The following is a 10,210-nucleotide window of genomic DNA, read 5'->3' as shown; positions in this document are numbered from 1 at the left end:
CAGAGTAACATACTATCAATTCTTGAATTTTAATTAGCTATTTATAATTATTTATTAATGCACATAGGCTACATCTGCTACCCCGCAGGGCAGGTCATAAGAAGTTTTGTCCCCAGTAAAAAGAAAGAAGAAAAAGGTACTTTTCAGATTCAAATGCTCAATACTAATTAATACATTTTCACACAAAGACTGAATTTCCTTTCCACAGTTCCATGCAGCTGCATCCAATTATATATAGGTACCACGTATAATTCATGTATAATCTGTGATTTAATTATTATGACATATAAATTTTACACAGAAAGGCTACAAACTTATAATATCAATAATGCTTGTATTTTGTAGTTGACAAAAGCTGAAGTTGTTGTAAACAGAGCTCTCACATACTTAAGGCTTCGGCAGTATCAGAGAGGATTAAAGCTTCTTTTGAACACACGCACGGGAGCTGTAAAGGCTTTCTGTAGTCTTATTAGAGAGACTGTGCAAGATGAAATGAAAATTTTCCAACAGCAAGAAGATTCCAAATTTGGTGCCTACAAATCAGTCGAGGATCCGAGTGGAAGAGGTTTAGTTGGAGTGACTTTCGTCCTGAAATGAAAGAACACTGCCCATTATTGACATCTTGTTTGCTTGGGTCAGTTACATCAAAACGCACAGTCGATAAATTTTCTTTGAGGGCAGAACCTAAAATTTCAGCGGTACCTATAATCTGTACAGTTATGGCCATTCTGGCTTATCAAAGCAATCCAAGGAAAATGTCCAATTTGCAGGAATTAAATTCTGTACAGATGTGGTTGGCAAGTTGCAAACGAAAAGTATGTATGTATTTTTGATAAAAACTTCACAAAGAAAAAATTGTCATAAAGCATGAATTCAGGAAAGCAGTTTACCTAACCCATGTCACAAAACCCATGTCATAATAAGTTATATGAAATATGTTAATTAAGAAAGAAATGAATATCCTTGAAATAACATCAATTTTGACAACAGATTCATTAATTTTGCACCGTTCACGGTAGCCCAGTCGGTAGAGCGCTCGCTTCGTGTTCGGGGGATCGTGAGATTAATCTCGGCCGCGACTGACCTAAGTCGATAAAAAATGGGTAGCATCTGTTCCTTCGCCATGCGCTCAGCACTTTGAAGTGAAAGTTGCGGGTCCTTCGTATGAGACCTTAAAAACCGAGGCCCCGTGTCACGGCAGGCGTTGGCACGATAAAGATCCCTCACTGCTGCCGGAGTGCCGAGTAAAGGTCAAAATTTGAAGCCCTTCACCGGTATATGGTGACGTCTCTATATGAGTGAAATATTCTCGAATGGGACGTAAAACAACATACAATCGATCAATCATTAATTTTGCTTTCACATTACAGCTTTTTGCCAGATTTAATCATTTGGGTCAATATTCCGCAACCCGGAATGCTGTGGACAGAAACAGACACAACTTCGATTCAAAAGTATTAAAATGGAGAAATGCAGCAACAGATCAGTTTCTTTTCCCATCAGATGCATCAATAGTAGGAACTATTCCATATGCTGAAGACAGCTCTACACCGATGTCGGTTGATACACTAGCGCAGTCACCAGTTAGGAAACCAAGGTCACCGTTGAAAATGCAGACACATGTAAGCAGTGAAGTAGTGTTTCCAACATGGTGTCTGACATTAGCAGTGTATCGTCAGACACTGATCAGGGTAATGCTAATTTATAATAAAGAATACTTTGAAATATATGACAATTTATTTTATGGTGTGCATCTATAGAGTGAAATTATTATGTTGCCATTTTTTAGGTAAACCTTGTTACTCTATATGCTTTTACAACGTCAATCCAAAAAAAAATACGACCGTTCGGCATCAAACAAGGGATAAAAAGAATAAAATGTATAATATGATGCAAGCTTATGCAGCCTTGGATCGTATCAATACATTGCACTTGAGTGATGCATCCCCAACGGCTTATGAGTGTTGAAAATTCCCTTGGAGAGATTACTCCCATGTGAGATGGATGAAGTAGATCTCCGTTCACAACTGACAGTCTTGGTTGAACGGATCCTTTCCAACAGAATCCCTTTCTTTCAAGAAGTAGAGGACTGTGTCTTGTTCCATATTCCTCATCAGTGTTCTCAGAAATTCACTCAGAAGAGTGAAATGGTAAGCATTAATTTATCAAGTTCACATTTTAAAATATAAAAGAAGAGTACATATGTAAATGTATATTGAAAATAGTTTTTAGGTCCTTCTAGATGTCTTAGACAAAGACGAAAGTAAAATTAGAGATGCTATAGACATTGTCAATGAGTACCATAAGTTTGTTCCATTCAAACCAGATGGATCTCCATTAACTCTTCCCCTCCATGTTGATGGATTAAGTTGTGAGAGAGAGAGTCAACGATTCACAGAATGCACGCATTAATGGAACAACGAAGTGGCTACAGCTTCAAGGACTTATTCCAAACATACACAAGAATGGGACAAGAGATGCCTGCTTCTCCAGGTTGGTTTCACTTTGTAGATCAATGTGTAATAGAAAGTTTTGTAAAAAATTAAACTTAAGCATGTAAATTATTTCAATTAAACTTTAACTGTTCACGGTAGCTCAGTCGGTAGAGCGCTCGCTTCGTGATCGGGAGGTCGTGAGTTCGAATCTCGGCCGCGACTGACCTAAGTCGATAAAAAATGGGTAGCAATTTTGACAACAGATTGATTTCATTAATATTGCACCGTTCACGGTAGCTCAGTCGGTAGAGCGCTCGCTTCGTGTTCGGGAGGTCGTGAGATTTAATCTCGGAAGCGACTGACCTAAGTCGATAAAAAATGGGTAGCAACTGTTCCTTCGCCAAGCGCTCGGCACTTTGAAGTGAAAGTTGCGGGTCCTTCGGATGAGACCTTAAAAACCGTGGCCTCTTGTCACGGTAGGCGTTGGCACGATAAAGATCTCTCGCTGCTCAATGGCCCTGAGTGCCGAGTAAAGGTCAAAATTTGTAGCCCTTCACCGGTATATGGTGACGTCTCTCTATGAGTGAAAAATTCTCGAATGGGACGTAAAACAACATACAATCAATCGAATGGGACGTAAAACAACAATCTATCAATTAAACTTTTTTTCATGGCCTTTTGAAGATAATTTTATGACATATATAATGAGTTGTACTCTGGAAAAATTTCAAGAGAAGTTGGTACTTTATTTCTTAAGAACTACTTTTAACACATCAAACGTGAAAGAGTCCTTTCAACTATGATGAGGATTTCTTAGAATCTTGTACCGAGAGATACATCACTTTGCTTGCCCTCCATATTCTAGAAATGGACACACCCCATGATGTTCCCGACATACAAGACAAAATCTTGTGTTTACATGATACATCTAGTAAAATCATTGATATGGTTTTTCAGTCTTCAATGCCAATTGTACAGAACATTCTGAAAACCTCAGATGAAATGCAGGATGACTCCTATCCTTATTGTGTATGTAAGACGGAGCAGCATGGTGCAGTCATGGTTTTCTGTGAGAACAGAAACTGTCCCAGAGGCGGTTGGTTTCATATTGAGATATGGAAGAGGATGATATTCCAGAAGGTGTGTGGTTAGTAGTAGTTGTGAAAAAGGAAAAGTGGACAAAAAAGAACAGGAAGACTGGCGAATAATTTGTGAGACATGAAGTTGGATTATACCCTCCTTCTTATTTGGAAAGGTCGGTCTCAAGTGTCACGAAAAGATTCTATTAGGGAGAATAATAGAAAGATAATAATAATCCACTGGAAATTCGAACTGCTGCAATTCTTCACCAAATATTACCCAAAGTACATCTTGCTGTGCACAAAACTGTTAATAGCAATTAATCTAGCAGTTTCTATAAGACTACAGAAAACTTTAGTGTGGAACTGTTAATGTAAATGTGGTAGAGGAAAGAATATTGAAATGGACCTCCAGATGGAGGTTCTATCATACTTCTTGACACGCACATCTATAAATGAGCTACCTTAATTAATATGAAATAAATATACCGAAACGCAACATCCTATTCAAGTATTTTATAGGAAAATATATATAGGATATAATTTTGTATCTAAAAAGTAAGGAGAACTTTGTAAATATCGGTAATTTAACGGTTGAATTATTTTCATACAATTAGCGGAAGTTACGTTTGAGTCCGCTTAACAGAAATCAAAAACTGCATGTTTAACAAAACATTTAGCAATAATATGGGGTTTTAGGGGTTTTTTCACCTGTTCATCATAAGTAATGCAGCAATATTCCGAAAAATAAATTCTCCGTTCTTTTCCGTAAGCAATACCAAGGCTTCCTGAAAAAGACTTAAGTACTTAAGCATTTCCATTGCTCTAGCTGGAAAATCTCAATAAAGGCGATGAAGAGTTGCAGATGCAAATATGCACTACATCACGCCTCTAGAGGCTCTTATGTATCATTAGCATGAATGACAGTTCTTGGACCGGAAGTCCAAGGGTTACTACACTGAGCTAGAGAAAAATCGACCTTATCGTCTGAAAAATGGGCATTTGAAAATGGCAAAGAATATTTCTTTCGCTCAGATCTCGAGATTGATGAACCTATTGCATTGAAGAAATCAAGTTGCAATTGTTGTGCATGGCAGTCTTGCACGCTGTAATTGAATGGCCGGGATGGGGCTGTTTTAACAGTCATGTGTTACTTTCTAAAGTTAAAAGATAATCATTGAACATTTTTATCAAATCTCTGATGTTTTTAAATCGATTTTAACCTTACTGTATTCATTTTTGAAAATCAGTTTAAGTAATATTATGGGCCCAGCTAGTCAACCTGGAAAAGAATTTCTTGTAGATGAAGCAGCGCTTACAAAAACGCATTTATCAGTGCACTACAATGAAACACAAATCTGAAAGGAAAATGAAATTCTTGTTGTAATTATTGATAGTAAGTGTCTGAAGAATCCGTTAAAATGAACACACAAACTACAAGTACAAAAAGTACATGACTACTTAGCCTCCAATGAAGATGAGTATAATATGCTAATGAGTAAATCTTAGAGTATTTAAAATTTATAACAACATAGATATTTGCTAGCTAATATCAGAAAAACAACTAAAGCCGTGAACATAAAGACTATGAAAAAGGTGCAATGTATATGATATGTTAAAATACATTCATATTCATTAGTGTTACCAGGCCTCAATAAACATGCACTTGCATGAACCACCATACTGCCGAAAAAAAAATCCAGTATAAAAGGAGACGCACCAAATCCAGTAAATCCGCCAGTCCTTCAGCATATTAGTAGTACTACCAGCCTTGCCGCTTATCTCTTACTACTGTAGGCCTATCTAAGAACAAAACTCTGAACATTCAGCAGAATATTCCAATGTATTACCAGAAGCAGTTTGACATATACAATTCTGGTGTTCAGGTTTACAACTTCAAAGGAAGGGAATGATCTATAAAAAGGACTTACCTTTTCTTTGTTGTTGACTGTTTGAATGCGTTCTTCTCCATGATCTTGCCCTTGTTTAACGTGCAGGGTTTTTCCGTTTAAAATCAAAATTAATGTTAGACGAAATAATTTATTTGGAACTATATTGAACTATTTATGTATTAAAGTTTCCCAAAGTCATTTAAGACTTTTTTTAACCAGTAAATAAAAAGGAGAATTAAGAACTATATTTTGTAGGAAGGAAATGATCAATGGTAATTTGGTCTTGCAATAACTATGGATAGACCTGGGGTAATGGTAATGCATTGTAATCATTACATTTTTTCAAAGTAATGGGATGTAATCTGTAATGGAATCATCTTTCAATTACAAGTAATTGTAATGCATTACTTTCAAAAAATGTCAGTAATGACCATTATTTTTCAATTACATTTTGTATTTTAATATCTTTTTATTACTGAATCTTAAACAAAGCAAGGTCACTGCGAGGTTATTTTTTTTTAATTTATAATATTAAAGTCTTAAAATCAAAATCCTATATCTTACATTTTTTTAAATGTTTATTCATGGTGATTGATAGACATACTAAATAATTGTTTTAATAGAAAACTTCTTGACAAGACAGTTATAAAATGAATTGAAGAGAGCCAGAAAAAAATATTAAAAGAAATCATTAGGTTTCAAAGATAACCACAAAACAAGTGACAATAATACATGTGTACTTAGACTACCAATTAAGATACAAACTTATTTTATCAACTTGTTTACTGAAGAGAGGAACAATTCCCTTTTAGCGTAACAGTTACTGAAAAAAGGAACTGTGCCCAACTAGTTTAAATTAATAAAACAAACTTACCTCAGAAGAGATGTGAAAGTCTGGTCAATAATTTATGAAGAATACTATTGTAAATACTCGAGCAAGTCAAGTCCGTCTGCTCTACTCATTTGCTACACCCAAACTGACTACAAAACGGCACGGGATTTAAACCCGCCAAGTAAATTCTACTGAACAAATAAAATGTTATGGAACACACTTATGACATTTAAGTTAGTTATTAACATAGCGAAAAATTGTATGTTAAAATATATGGAACCATGTTTGGACGTTAATTGTGACAGTAGCCGTAATGTTGACCTCCATGGAGAGTCACCCCTAACTTCAAACCCTATATCTACGTACCAGTAATTATCACCTTTGGTTAATTGTGTTAAATTTATATCTTCATTGATTATAGCTGCTCAGCTAATTACAAGTTTTAATTAGATTATTAATACACACTCGTTTTTACAATAATTATAGAATTATCTGTTAATCAAATATCACTTTACATAAAACATATAGTTTGAAATGTTTATCATTTCTTTAAAGATATACACGCTTAACTTGCGTCAGTTAAAAATAAAGTTGAAAATTTATTTATTTTGTTTACCAAACATAGTAACGAAAATGTTGTAAACTACACAATACGTTCTATTTCCACTATGGAAGAGTTATACTTCTTAGTGCGCTCTTTTGTGAAAAAGTCGGAAAATGTACAAATCTCGCGGGATTTCAGGGACAAACGTAACGTAAACATGTAAACGATATGTTGAATGTCGATGAACAAATCCTAAGAAAATGCAAATGAAATATTTTATTGTTGTGGACTTTATATACATCAAGAGTAGTAATGACAACGATATCAATTTATATCTATTGTTGATCGTATGTATCTATTTATCGTATGGTACATCTAAATACAACACACATGCCTCGGAAATGTCGTATTTTTTTTTATTAATGGATGATACATTTAGGGTTCGCGCTCTCTTACATATGTCTTTTAGTTCTTCTATTCTTTAATTGGAATGACAAATACATTTAACATTTAAAATTGGATTGAGATTGGCATGTTTTGTGTTAACCGCAATGCCATGTCAGACGACCAAACGCGCCCCTAATTTTGAAGAGTTCACTAATGGAAATAGAACGTATTGGAAATGAACGCATTATAAAGATCTCAAATTATAATTATTTATTATCCTACTAGGAAAGTAATGCCTCTATTTAAATTCAAACATCATGTGACACCGTCGCTACAGGCGTCAAGAAAACTAGGTAGGCTGTTTGGTTTACAAAATAACTTTTGAAATGGATGGCATAGGTTTTATGCATAAAGATACTTATCTTTGAAAACAACCAGTATTAACCATCTACTCTGTAATGACAGATGTTAACTTTTATTCAAAATCGTAGTCAAAATGCAACGTACCTCGTTGTCTATGATTTCCCGCGGACATGCGTGTCGATATACTGTTTACGCACTTCCTTCATCAATATTCATGAATAGGCTGTATTCTTAATTGCAGATTTGTAATTACAACGACTTATTTAGTAAAACTTTGTGGAAAGTAGAGTCAATCCGGGTAATTTCGACCGATGGGGCAAATCCGAACAAATAAAAATTTATTAAAATTATTTTAACATTTTTTTCTTATTTTACGTTAATTTGTACCTGTCTATTTTTTAAAAATTCAGGTAATTAAATGCGTCCAACATATTTTGTTAATATAATTATTATTTGTAAAATAACACGAAAACTTGCGTGACGTCACCAAAAACATCAAAGTGAAAGCAAAACAGAAAAGCAGACGTACTATAGGTTCCTCGGTACAAATAGACTTTCTGGTGAGTATAATTTTTTTCTGCAGTAAAAATTCAAATATATTTGCATGAAACATAACAAACATGTCAAAAAAACATAAATCTAAATTTAGAATTATATTTCAAACCGAATTAATACTGAAAATTACCTGATCGACTTTACCCCGCACTCCATAATCAATGCATAAAGGGGCGTTTCCAAACAAGTCGTTCGTTAAATTTACAACAAGACAGCTCATACGCTTAATATTCGTTCACAAACGCTACAGAATATATTAATATTAAATTTTTTATTCTTATAAATACGGAGTTATATATTTGTCTTTTTATTGCAGAAATGCCACTAAAAATATGTTAAAAAGGGGGTGTACCAAAACTACAGTCCCGAGGACATGGAAAAAGCTTTAGATGCAGTAAAAGGGGGGTTGAGTCTGGGAAAAGCAAGTAAAATGTTTAAAATTCCCAAAACAACTCTAAGTGACCGAGTAGCTAAAAGAGTTGTTCCTGGTGCGCCAATAGGTCGCCCCCCGGCGCTACCAGCAAAACTGGAAGAGGAGTTGGTTACAAAAATTGAAAATGCGGCTTCCATGGGGTTCGGTGTCAGCAGGCAACAACTGCTAGTAAAAACTGGGCGTCTTGTAAACAAATTAAAAATCTCTCACCTTTTAAAGGAGGTATACCAGGAAAAGACTGGTTTGACGGGTTACGTAAAAGACACCCGACACTGAGCATAAAAAGGCCGTTGAAACTGTCCGTCGTTCGCTCACGAATGTTGAACCCATCAGTGGTAGAATCGTATTTTAATACCCTGTCTAAGCTTGTCACTGATTTAAATATACAGGGTAATCCTGCAGCTATCTGGAATGCCGACGAAACTGGCTTCCAGATGGAGCACCAGCCATCATCCGTGTGTGCTAGGAAGGGTGCGAAAGTACCGGGAAGGACGTCAAACAGTCGCGAATCTATTTCTACACTACTTTGCGTGAATGCTAGCGGCAGTTCTATGCCCCCAATGGTTGTTGTACGAGGGAAAACCAAAAGGTGTCTTCAGTCCTGGGGGGTTGAGGATGCACCTCAAGGAACAGTATTCACCTACCAGGCGAGGGCTTGGATGGATGACATCCTTGGGGAGGAATGGTTTCATCAAGTTTTTTTGTCCAACTGCGGTCCTCACTGCCCCCAACTTCTTATTCTTGACAGTCATTCTAGCCACGAAGTTATTGGGCTGCTGGAGGCTGCTGTCAAAAATGATATTCATATCCTCGCCTTGCCCCCGCACACAACACACTTTTTGCAACCCCTTGACAAAAGCATAAACGGGCCTTTGAAAGCAGCGTACAAGCATGTCTGCTCTGAGTTCATGAATGCTAGCCCCGACAACATCGTTAACAAGAAGTCTTGGCCAGGTCTATTTAGACAAAGTTTTGAGAGAGCCTTGACACCACAAAACATTACTAGTGGCTTTCGTGCGACAGGTATTTATCCCTTGGATAGATCTGTAATACCTGCTGATGCGTTAGCCCCTTCTAGAATATTTGAGTCCACCACATCTACTCAAAAGGGTCCTTCCATCTCTAAACCTATTTCAGTGTCATCGACAGTGACTTCTGAAACAGAGCTCATGTCAAATGGGACAACACCTTTGACGATTTCTAATGATGACTCGACTCCGTCTACACCCTCCCTGATTCCTTCTATCTTTGACTCTACCGTGTCAGCACCCAGTCGGATTTCTTTAGCCGCCGAGTCAACTGTTTTAGCACCCTGCCCGATTCCATCTGCATTGGCCACTTTATCAGTTCAATCTTATTTTCAGCAACCCGCTAACATCACCTCTCCTGAGAGCAAACAAGCCGTCGATCAGCGTGCTTCTTCTAGTTTTGTAAGTGAACTTGCAGTTGCACCGTCTTCTTCCAAAATCAGAGATCCAGATCCTTTTTTACCAATTACCCCAGTGGCCGATTCAGAGGATCAAGTTTTTAATCTCTCTGAAACTGTTACTGCCTCACAAATTCTTTCTGATCTTGCTAATGGTGGTGTTAATGTCGAACTCATTACTCCAGAATGTAACAATGAATTTTCCGACTTGTGGAACAATTAACTGTCTACTCTCTTTGATGTTCCCTCTCCCGAACAGAAACC

The 10,210-nt window shown here is 36.5% G+C and overlaps 1 pseudogene; it reads left to right on the top strand.

The window, feature by feature from the left end:
* Window positions 1–444: 444 nt before the first annotated feature.
* Window positions 445–3,587, top strand: LOC133192927 (uncharacterized; annotated as a pseudogene).
* The last annotated feature ends 6,623 nt before the right edge of the window (window positions 3,588–10,210 follow it).

Source organism: Saccostrea echinata, unplaced genomic scaffold (genome assembly GCF_033153115.1).
Source record: "Saccostrea echinata isolate AGI-Se365-2 ecotype Australia unplaced genomic scaffold, CSIRO_AGI_Sech_v1 ptg000025l, whole genome shotgun sequence".
In the NCBI taxonomy this organism is placed as follows: domain Eukaryota; kingdom Metazoa; phylum Mollusca; class Bivalvia; order Ostreida; family Ostreidae; genus Saccostrea; species Saccostrea echinata.
The sequence above is the reverse complement of the archived record's forward strand: the minus strand, read 5'-3'. Positions and strand labels throughout refer to the sequence as shown.